The sequence below is a fragment of the Mauremys reevesii genome, linkage group 17 (assembly GCF_016161935.1).
Source record: "Mauremys reevesii isolate NIE-2019 linkage group 17, ASM1616193v1, whole genome shotgun sequence".
Taxonomy (NCBI): domain Eukaryota; kingdom Metazoa; phylum Chordata; order Testudines; family Geoemydidae; genus Mauremys; species Mauremys reevesii.
In genome coordinates, this window is record NC_052639.1 from 27,806,060 (window position 1) to 27,817,592 (window position 11,533).

General features: G+C 50.8%; 1 non-coding gene across 1 annotated transcript; it reads right to left on the reverse strand.

Moving 5' to 3' along the window:
* Positions 1-6,575: 6,575 nt before the first annotated feature.
* Positions 6,576-6,647, reverse strand: TRNAA-UGC. The gene has a single exon. It is a non-coding gene; the product is annotated as a tRNA-Ala (tRNA).
* Between the last annotated feature and the right edge of the window lie 4,886 nt (positions 6,648-11,533).

The following is an 11,533-nucleotide window of genomic DNA, read 5'->3' on the forward strand; positions in this document are numbered from 1 at the left end:
CCTGAGATTAACAACTTTGGTGGCTAATTGAAAGGCTGATGATTCAAACCCAGGTGAAGATGGAGGTGTTTTTTTTTAAGTGATGAGCATCCAGTACATTTTAACAGGCAGAAAAATGCCTCAATGCTGGTCTAGCCTCATTGGGCAAGCATAAGGAACACTTTTGCCGGTGGTATAGTGGTGAGCATAGCTGCCTTCTAAACAGTTGACCTGGGTTCAATTCCCAGCCAATACAGGGATGTGATATTCTCTCCTTTGGGAGCTGGTTTAATTTCAATCATGTTGTATCACTTTATCAATGGAATGACAGAATCCATGTGCTGCGGGTCACTCAACACACAATGAAAGAAGAAAGGGGTGGGACTATACAATGAGCTGTTGGAGTTATCCTGGCATTACAATGTTTGGTTAACTTCTTGAAAAAGTATTTCCTTTACTTCCCTCTCCCTTTTAGACTCAGAGCCTTTAAGGTCAGAAGGGACCAGTGTGATCATCTAGTCCGACCTGCTGCACCACGCAGGCCAAAAGACCCCACCCACCCACTCCTGTAATAGACCCTGGAGGGGAGGCAGCTCTGTGCACTGCCCCTACCTCAGGCAGCACATGGAGGCCCTCTGCTCCCCTCCCCCCATGGGTGTGCAGAGATGTGCCAGCAGCACTGAGGTGGCTCCCTGCCCACTCTGCCTCCGTCCCTCTGTGCCACTCCCAGAAATGGCCGGCATGTCCCAGCATCCCCTGGGGTGGGGGGAGTGTCTCCATTCATTGCCCCTGCCCCGAGGACCGACTCCACAGCGCCCATTGGCCAAGTCACACAGAAGAGCTGGCTGCCATAGGCCAACATCCAAGGGCAGAGGAAGCCAAGCCACAAGGCTTCAAAAGGTGACTGGCCAAGATCCTCTAGCTTTCCCCTGCTGATGCCAAGGCTTTTTCCTCAGCTCATTTCACCACCCTCTGCCATGCAGGGGTTGGGGTTATCGCAGGTGTTACCCAAAATTGGGCCAGCCAGTAAGCAAAGGGAGGACTAATGACCCACCAGAGTTTGGCAGAAAGCAGCACATTTATTATACTGACAGTTAAGCTCAAAATAAGCAGGGCGGGGGGGAGTCACACTCGCACTCGCATACTCACGCTCCCAGGACAGGCACAGCGCTGGAGATGTCAGGATTCTGCAAGGTAAGTGTCCCACAGCGCAGCTATGGACGGTGCGATGAAGGTAAGTCTCCCTGAGGCACAATGAAATACACCGGAGAGAAGCACTGGCCCGGCGCTCCGGGCAAAGGGCCTCACTGGAGCTAGAAGCTTGTGAGTGCTCTCCTGAGCACAGGGCCCCTGCCCCTTTTAAGGGCCTGCACCTCATGGCCTGCGACTAGAGATGACTTGGCTGCATCTGGTTGGTCACACTCCACCTTGGGCAGTGTCCATGCTCTGGGTGCGTGAGTGCTGCCTAATTAGAGTCCCAGACACCTTGTCTACCTGGGAGCTCTTCTGCTCTTCAACCAGCCCATTCATCCCACCAGCATTCCAGGAGGGAGCGGGAGGAGAAAGCCACTTCACAGGCATTCAGAGAGGAGAGGAGACAAAAGTGGGAGCAGGGAAGTATAAGAGAACTTTTGAGCATAGAAATCACTGCTGCTCCTACAACAGCAGGGACAGGCCAGTAGGAGCTGGGAATAAGCCACCATGTTTCTGCCTGGTTTGAAACCAGGCACCTTTGCGTGTTAGGAAAACATGATAACCCCTACACCACAGAAACTTTGCCACAAGGCTCTGCCCCTCCCTTTATAAGACCATAAGAATGGCCATACTGGGTCAGACCAAAGGTCCATCCAACCCCGCATCCTATCTGCCAACAGTGGCCAATGCCAGGTGCCCCAGAGGGACTGAACCTAACAGGTAACGATCAAGTGATCTCTCTCCTGCCATCCATCTCCACCCTCTGACAAACAGAGGCTAGGGACACCATTCCTTACCCCTCCTGGCTAATAGCCATTCATGGACTTAACCTCCATTCATTTATCTGCGAAAAGAACAAGGAGCACTTGTGGTGCCTTAGAGACTAACAAATTATTTGAGCATAAGCTTTCATGGGCTAAAACCCACTTCCTCGGATGCCTGCAGTGGAAAATACAGCAGGAAGATATAGATATACAAAGAACATGAAAAAATGGGTGTTGCCATACACACTATAATGAGAGTGAGCAGCTAAGGTGAGCTATTATTAGCAGGAGAAAAAAACCTTTTGTAGTGATAATCGGGATGGCCCATTTCCAACAGTTGACAGGAAGGTGTGAGTAACAGTAGGGGGACAAATAAACATGGGGAAATAGTTTGACTTTGTGTAATGACCCATCCACTCCCAGTCTTTATTCAAGCCTAATTTAATGGTGTCCACGTTGCAAATTAATTCCAAATCAGCAGTCTCTCATTGGAGTCTGTTGTTGAAGGTTTTTTGTTGTAATATTGCAACTTTTAGGTCTGTAATCAAGTTACCAGGGAGGTTGAAGTGTTCTCTGACTGGTTTTTGAATGTTATAATTCTCGATGTCTGATTTGTGTCCGTTTATTATTTTACGTAGAGACTGTCTGGTTTGGCCAATGTACCTGGCAGAGGGGCATTGCTGGCACATAATAGCATAAAGAGCTAAGTCAGCACCCGAATAGCACTTTTTTGGGCCTGCTGCTTCTCTGTCTGGGAAGTTTTTGTCAGCCCTGACACACGAAAAGAGCATCATTGCAAGCACCCATGAAGGCGAGATGAATTTTTGCCTGCCTTGCTCAGCTTGACTTGCTTCCTTACCCCATTCCTGTCTCAGATCCTGGGTTACCTGGTGGCTGAAGATGGTCCATTGTCTCAAGCGGTGCCAGAGCCTGACACAGTGCCCCTGGGCAGCCTTTGCTCTGCACATGCTGGTCATGCACACTTGCAAATACTTTAAAGCTCCTGTCAGTAAGTTCTGGGGACAGTTGCTCACCTTCAGAGGAAGCTCCCTAAAATTGGCCTGTCTCACCTAGTGGTACATTGACCTCTGTTCAGATTGAGCCAATCTGTGGCCGCCGCTGTGAGGGCAGCCACTGTTGCGGATGAAGCCATCCTGCAAGCACCTTCCACCTAGCCACCCACTGAAAATCCTGTAGGGTGTAAGGTGGGAGTAGAAGAACACTAGAGGGGGGGGCTCCCCCTTCCCCCACCATCGGCCATCCCATACCCGGTGCTGCACCCAGTGGGATAAAAAAAATACGGCCATATCGGAAGAGTCAGTTGCGTTCTGTGCGGTTGCCCCATCATTCCCCTCAGGCCTGACCTGCCCTCCAGCTCAGCCACTCACTGAAAATTGAAAAACAAAACAGTAGAGCTATAAAAGTCTTCAAAGCCCACCAAGCCCAACCCCTCTTCTAATACGGCAGAAAAGCCGCACTTCTCCTGACTAGGTAGGGATGTCCTATTGCCGCACAAGAAGTGGAAGGCCATTTAATGTGGATAAATGTAAAGTAATGCACATTGGAAAAAATAACCCCAACTATACATACAACATGATGGGGCTAAGTTAGCTACAACGAGTCAGGAAAAGATCTTGGAGTTATCGTGGATAGTTCTCTGAAGATGTCCACGCAGTGTGCAGAGGCGGTCAAAAAAGCAAACAGGATGTTAGGAATCATTAAAAAGGGGATAGAGAACAAGACGGAGAATATATTATTGCCCTTATATAAATCCATGGTACGCCCACATCTCGAATACTGTGTACAGATGTGGTCTCCTCACCTCAAAAAAGATATTCTAGCACTAGAAAAGGTTCAGAAAAGGGCAACTAAAATGATTAGGGGTTTAGAGAGGGTCCCATACGAGGAAAGATTAAAGAGGCTAGGACTCTTCAGCTTGGAAAAGAGAAGACTAAGGGGGGACACGATAAAGGTATATAAAATCATGAGTGATGTTGAGAAAGTGGATAAGGAAACGTTATTTACTTATTCCCATAATACAAGAACTAGGGGTCACCAAATGAAATTAATAGGCAGCAGGTTTAAAACAAATAAAAGGAAGTTCTTCTTCACGCAGCGCACAGTCAACTTGTGGAACTCCTTACCTGAGGAGGTTGTGAAGGCTAGGACTATAACAATGTTTAAAAGGGGACTGGATAAATTCATGGTGGCTAAGTCCATAAATGGCTATTAGCCAGGATGGGTAAGAATGGTGTCCCTAGCCTCTGTTCGTCAGAGGATGGAGATGGATGGCAGGAGAGAGATCACTTGATCATTGCCTGTTAGGTTCACTCCCTCTGGGGCACCTGGCATTGGCCACTGTCGGTAGACAGATACTGGGCTAGATGGACCTTTGGTCTGACCCGGTACGACCTTTCTTATGTTCTTATGTGTTCGGTCTCAGCAGCACTCGTGGAGCAGAGGGAAATACCTGTCTGAGTTAATTCCCCACAGATGGGTCTTGAGCATGACAACCTTGTAGGTAATGACAAGGTCCACTTACGCCACTGGCCAAACCATTCCTCACAGGCCAGCAACCATTTCTCCCAGTTCGCGTTCTCCACCATGTCCCCAACCGAACGCTAGAAGGCCCAGCCATCAACCTGCCCACTCTTGCAGCCCTCCTCTTCCGCCCTGACTGATAGGGGGGAGTATTGAGCCTCCCTCCCTTAGGCCCTTCAGCATCCCTGGGGAACACCAACACTGCCCAAGTGACTTTGGGCCAGTAGGTCAACCAATAGGGCTGCCTCCTAGGCCAGGCTGCAGCCCAGCTTCAGGACTCAGCAGAAATGGCGCTTGCATCCCTATCTACAGAACTCCAGGCATGGCCAGGCTTCTGGATCAAACGTCCCCTCTTGTGCTCAAGTCACAACAGCTAGTGGGCAAAAGACAGGTTTTCATGGCATTTGAGAAAGCAAGATAGAGCCTTGGAAGACCCAGCAGGGTTTGTGGCACAGGGGGCACAAGGAATTGTCCTCAGATCCCACCGAGACTTCAACTCAGATTGCAGGATTCAAAGTCCCCAGTGCTGGCCCGTACACCATGGGACCAATAGGGAACCCCCAGACCTCTGCCGAGGATGACTCTGTGGGGGCAGCCCTGCATTTACTCACCAAGTTGTCATGCAGCAGTTTGCTGCAGCTCCCAGAGGCCTTTCTTAATCCAGACTGAAAGGCCAATAGGCATGTGAGGAAGTTGCCCCTTCAGTCCCAGGCAGTACGTGGCCCTTCCTAGTGAAAAGAAGTGATGTCAAATAACATCCTGGAGAGATTCTGTCTTTCATTTTGAGGGGAAACTGTTCCCTCTTCACCTGAGCAGGGACTTGAACCCTGGACCCTCAGATCAAAAGTCTGATGCTTTACCAACTGAGCTAGCCAGGCTCACATTTAACAAAAGCAAATTTCATGCAGCAGAGAAACTCGTCATGAAAATGTGGGCAGGAAACAATACAGAAAACCTGCTACTCGCTCTCTTAGCAGTCCTAGCCCCAGCCTGCTCCTCCATCCGGCGCCCTGAGGCCTTATTCTTTTTTAAGTTAGCTATCAAATCCAGGAGAAAACACAGATATACGAAGCAAAACGAAATCACAAACAGAAATGTCATTGGAAATACAGAAATAAAAAAGGAAAATGCAATCCCCATCACTTTACCGTGTCGGGGCCATTCCTGTATCGAGAGCACCCGCTAAGGTACATGTGTGCTTACGAGAAAGCTGGAGGAACTCATACCACAGCCAGAACATGAAACTTGACTGCTTCCAGGTGCTGCAGTAAAACCCTTTCCCTGCTGTGATGTTGCACTCCGTGTGATTTTATGAAAATATGCTAATGAGTGTGAATATAAAGTGACTGGACTATGCTTCATGCAAAAGGTCTCTTGTAAGGTATCATTACAAAGCTTATAATCTACTGTGTGTGTTCATCCTATTTGTATGAACTGATCATTCTTGGATCTGAAACTAGAAATATGAACTATAACTCTGAGGTCCTGTTGTAATGATGCAAAGTGTGGGCCATTAGTAGTGGTTTGGACTCTTGAATGCTCCCATTAACCAGGACAACTGACTGGAGATGGCTCTGTCCTGCACCATCTGTGAGTCAGGCCAGGAAGAATGAAGGCTTGTGGGGGGTCTCACAGGACATGTGACCATGTCACCTGGTACAGGAATCCACCTTAAACCTGGGGCTCTTCCTCAGGAGAGAGACAAAAAATGCCTGCCTTGTGCCAAAGCTGTATAAGGGGGTGGAACTGAACAAACATGGCTGCAGTCATGAGACATCCCCTAGCTACCACGTGAGCTGGAACAAGGGCTGTACCAGGTGAAAAGATTGGGCCCAGACAAAAAATAAGTCTAGTCTTTGCCTCTCAGTCTGTGCATATGGGACCTTTCCTCCAGTGGTGGAGGATTCTCCTTTCATCTACTCTTGTCCCAAGCAGCACAACTGGTGGGAATCTTAAATGTACAGAGGAGTCTTAGGAGCAGAAAGCCCACCCAGACCTTCCATGCAATTGGCACTTGCCCCTCACTGAGCAGGATTGAAACTCCTGCAGGGTCACATCCTCTCTGGGCATGAGCAAAGCAGCAGGGTGAAAGGAACCTAGATATGCTGGGAATTGAACCCAGGACCACATACATGCAAAGCATATGCTCTACCACTGAGCTACATCCCCAGATGGATGATGTGGGCTATAGGTTACACTCAGAGCCCTCCTGTTTCCAGAATATCCAGTGGCCTAAGAGCAGCATGAGGGACACATTCCCGGCTCTGAGGCCAAATCTGCTGTCCTGGAGGCTGCTGGTTCTTGGGGGTCACATTTCAGCAGGGCCAGATTCGATGTGTGGGGCAGAGAGAGTGGGTTCCCTGGACTCAGGGTGCAGAGATACACTCAGCCCTCTCCCCTGCTTTGGGTGGGGGGTGCTGCCACCCCCTGCTGGAAGGTAATGGGAGGGGAGGGGTGCTGTGAGTCGCTCACCGCCTGACTCTGGTGGTAGCAGTGGTGTGGGAAGCTCCAGGTGTTTCTAGGATCTGCTCTTTCCACCTGCCTGTAAAGTCCAGCTTTCCCCAGTACGTTCACTGCGGTGCAATTGGGTCACTGTTTCCATGGCTGCACAGCAAAGAATCACTCCCAGTTTCCCGTCTATCTGCGGCAGGATTAGCCTGTGTCAGTGATTAATGAGGTGGATCTTGTTGTAAATTGTTATTCATTCCCCACCTTGACAATTCACACAGTCAGATTCCCAGCACCTCAGTGATCCTGGTAGCAGGAGTTGGGTCCTGAGACTTTCAGGGTTCTTTCCCCCTCCTCCTGGAGTGAACTGAGCTTTGTCCCCATCCCAGACAATCCATGAAATAACAACAGGGGCATAAAGAAAGAGGAGGGAACATCTCACGGCCAGGGCTGGATGTGCCCAGGGCCCCCTGCTTGTCCATTGTTTCCATGGAATTTGGCCCCCTGCTTTGCACAAGGGACAGAGAAGGATCTTGCTGTTCCTGTGTCTGTGCAAGGAAAATTGTTCTTCCCTAGGAAAGAGAGGCGGGAAATGGCCCCATGGTGGGACAATATCCTCAGGATTAAGAGCAAAGGACTCAGGCTGAGAACTGATTTAACCCCACTTATCTATCCGTAGGGGCAGACTGCTGAGCGGGCAGCCGAGCCCTGAGTAGGGGGCGGAGCTAGGCTGAGGAGGGGGCCTATAAAAGCGGCCGCCCAGCCAGGCAGCGGCACAGGAGCCGGCGAACAGGGCTGCTAACAGGGGAGTTTGAGTGGGAGTTAGTTTACAGGGGGAGTCGGAAGGGGCAGGGGGTGCGGTGCTGTGTTCCCCAGGTGAGAAGGCTGATAGAGGCAGAGACAACAGCAGCCATGAGCCAAGCAGCAGGGGATACAATGAGGATGATCGCATGCAGCAGCTGCAGAATGTACATGGTCCTAGTGGGGGCACCGGAACAGAGGTATGTATGCATGAAGTGCCGCCTAATAGAGCTGCTGGAAGAAAAGATCGTAGGTCTAGAGATGCAGGTAGAAACCCTGGTAGAGATTAGAAGGGGGCTTGAGCAGCTGATGGAGCAAAGGCAAGCTGTGGCTGAAGGGGAATGCTCAGGGGTACAGGGGGAAGCAGGGGCTAAGGCCTGTGAGGGGGGAATGCTGGATGGGGAACATGGGCAGTGGAAGCATGTGATCGTGAGAAGCAGGCCAGGGAAAAGGAGAGCCAGTGAGGAGAAATAGAGCTAAGGAACAGGTTTGAAGGTTTGGAGAATGAGGAAGGGCACAGCAGGTGGTAGCTGACGGTGGGAGACCAAGGAAGAAGAGAATAGCGGCTAGTCCGATAGAAGAGGAGGAGTCGATGGTGACACTTAACCTCACTTATCTATACGTAGGAGCAGGCAGCCGAGCCCTGAGTAGGGGCGGAGCTAGGGGGGGAGAGGGGGCCTGAGCAGCCGGCCTATGCCGGCCAGCGCTTCAGCCAGGCAGCGCGAACAGGGCCGCGGAACAGGAGTAACAGGGAGTTTAGTTGGGGAGGGAGTTACAGGGGAGTCGGAAGGAGGGGGGGGGTGGTGCTGCCTTCTGAGAAGAGATATAGAGGATAGAGATACCAGACACAGCAGGCCAGGAGCTACAGGGAGGGATACAAGCAGCTGCAGAATGTACATGATCCCAGAAGTGGGGGAAGTGGGGTGGGCATGGAACAGAGGCATGTATGCATGAAGTGCCTGCTAATAGAGCTGAAGAAAAGATCGTAGGTCTAGAGATGCAGGTAGAAACCCTGTTAGAGATGAAGGGCTTGGAAGCTGTGAGAGCAAGCTGTGGCTGGAAGGGGAATGGGGGAAGCAGGGGGGTAGGGGCTAAGGGGAGAGAGGGGGAATGCTGGGGGGGGATGGGCAGTGGAAGCATGTGATCGTGAATGAAGAGGAAGCAGAGGAGCAGTTTCAGCAGGGAGAAATAGAGCTAAGGGAAGGTTTGAAGGTTTTTGGAGGAGGAAGGCACACAGCAGGTGGTAGCCACGGTGGGACTAAGAAGAAGAAGAGAAGCGGGTTAGTCCGGGATAGAAAGAGGAGGAGTCGATGGTGACAGCACCGACTTTGGGCCCCAGGAGGATGCAGGATGGCTTAAGGGGACTACAAGGGAGGATAGGAATGGAAGGAGCTTGCAATCAGGGGGAACGGGGGATAGGTTAGCAGACCGCACTGTCACCAGGCAAAGGCAGGTCTACGTGATTGGGGATGCCATACCGAAGGTTGGACAGGCCTGTGACCAGGGCGATCCGGAGAACAGAAGGGTGTGCTGTCTACCGGGCGCTAAAATACGGGATGTGGACCTGCAGTTGAAAAGGATCCTAAAAGGAGCAGGTAAGAAACCCATTGATCATCCTTCATGTAGAACGAATGACACTGCGTAGATTCTCGCTAGAGAGGATCAAGGGAGACTATGCCAGGCTGGGTAAGACGCCAAGGAAATTGAGGCTCAGTGATCTTCAGTGGGATTTCACCTGTCCTTACGGAAGGGCATAAAGGGGGTGAGCAGGATTGTGGGATGATAAATAGTTGGCTCAGGAAGTGGTGCTATAAGAGGGCTTTGGGACGTATGGGCACTGGGAGGCTTTCGACAGAGAACCTTCTCACGGGATGGACTCCACCTGAGTAGGGAAGGAAATAGACTTTAGGAGGGAGGCTGGCTCATCTGATCAAAAGAGCTTTAAACTAGGAATTCAGGGGAGACGGTTGGGAAATGTCCAGGCACTCTCCACGCCAAATTTAAACATTGAGGAGGGAGGACAGCATACCCTGCAGCTGGGTGTGTCCCTGCCTGTGCAAAGGTTTCAGTGTGAGTGCAGGGCCGGAGCGAGCTGCATCTTTCTCCCCAGCAGCTGTGTGAGGGAGGGAGCCCAGGCTGGGAGACAGAGGGCTCAGCGGGTACCCCAGTCCAAGGTTGCACCCCTGGGCCTTTAAACATTAGGGAACCATCAGAGTTATGTGACGTGTACAAACTTTGTGCAGTGCTGTTGTGCATGCGTGTTAGTGATACAGACTCCCAAGCGTGGCCTTGGGGTGAATTCCTGCCCTGACAGCATCAATTTTCCTCCAGACCACCACAAGGGAAGTGGTGCTTTCTCCATCCATCCCTTGATGAGGTGCCTTTGTGAGTCTGCTTTGGTCCAAAACTTGCTAGGAGTGCCATACAGGAGGCCTGGGCTGTGCAGAGGGGTCAGATGAGATGATCTAAGTGTCTCTTGTGGCCTTAGTCTCCAAATCTCAGCAAAACTGGAGTGTGGCACATTGAGAGCCTCTGAGGTTTCCATGTGCTGCCTGCTTGATCCCCAGCACTAACCCTGAGTGCGTGGGGGTGTCAAGCAGGGAGAGTAGCTGAACATGAAAGGGCTGGGCATAAGGGGCAGACATTAGTCTTGGTGTAGGGCAGGGGTGGGTGAGGCGCATCACAAGGGCCTTGGTGCAGCACCTCAGCTGATTGGGTGAAAGGAGGTTGGGGGAGGCGGTGACCTCTACAGATAAGTCCCATGGACAACAGCCAGGTATGTGACAGGCTGCAGGGCTGGGGGTTATCTCAGAGACCCCGGGCTTTGCTGCAGAGAGTCTCCTTCTGTGGCAGGTCTCCCAGCCTAGGTCCGTGCATGATTAGGCCTCCACTGATTCTTTTGTACAGTCTCTGGGCACTCACATTTTTGGAAAGATGCAGAGAAATTGGAGAAAGTCCAGAGAAGTTGTTGTACAAGAATGATGAAAGTCTAGGAAAACATGACCTATGAGGGAAGATTGAAAGAATTGGATTTGTTAAGTCTGGAGAAGAGAAGACTGAGAGGGACACATTACAGTTTTCTAAGCACCTAAAAAGGTTGTTACACATAAGGAGGCGAGGAGAAAATTATTCTCCTTAACCTCTCATGATAGGACAAGAATCAAGAGGCTTAAATCTACAGCAAGGAGGTTTAGGGTTAGACATTAGGAAAACCTCTGCTAAGAGTCAGGTGGTTAAGCAGTGAATAAAATTGCCTAGGGAGGTTGCTTGAATCTCCATCCTTGGAGATTTTGCAGACAGGTTAGACAAAGCCCTGTCAGAGATGATCTATAATACTTAGTCTTGCCTTGAGTGCAGGCGACTGGACTCGATGACCTCTGGGGTCCTTCCAGTCCTATGATTCTATGATCCACAGGTCTCTACTTGCCTTAATGTCTACAAATCTCTGCAAAACTAAGTATGGGCCATTGAGCAGCCTGTGATGTTTTCATGTGTCGCCTGCTTCGTGTCCAGAAGTAACACTGAGTGAGTGGGGTGTGGGTGTGACACAGCAGGAGCAGCTCAAAGATGCAAAGGCTGTCCAGGGCGGTGACATCACACTAGCCTTTTACAGGAGCTGGGCTGATTGGTCAAAGGAGGTTGGGAAGCGGTGACCTCACAGAGAGTCTATGAGCAGGGGCAGGTAAAGAGGCTTCAGGGTGGGGAAATGGCTTTGCTGCAGGAGTCTCCTTCTCAAGGTCTCCTTGAGGAGTGAGAGAGAATACAGGGTCACGCCTGTGAGCGCGAGGAGGAGCCTCCTTGGGGTT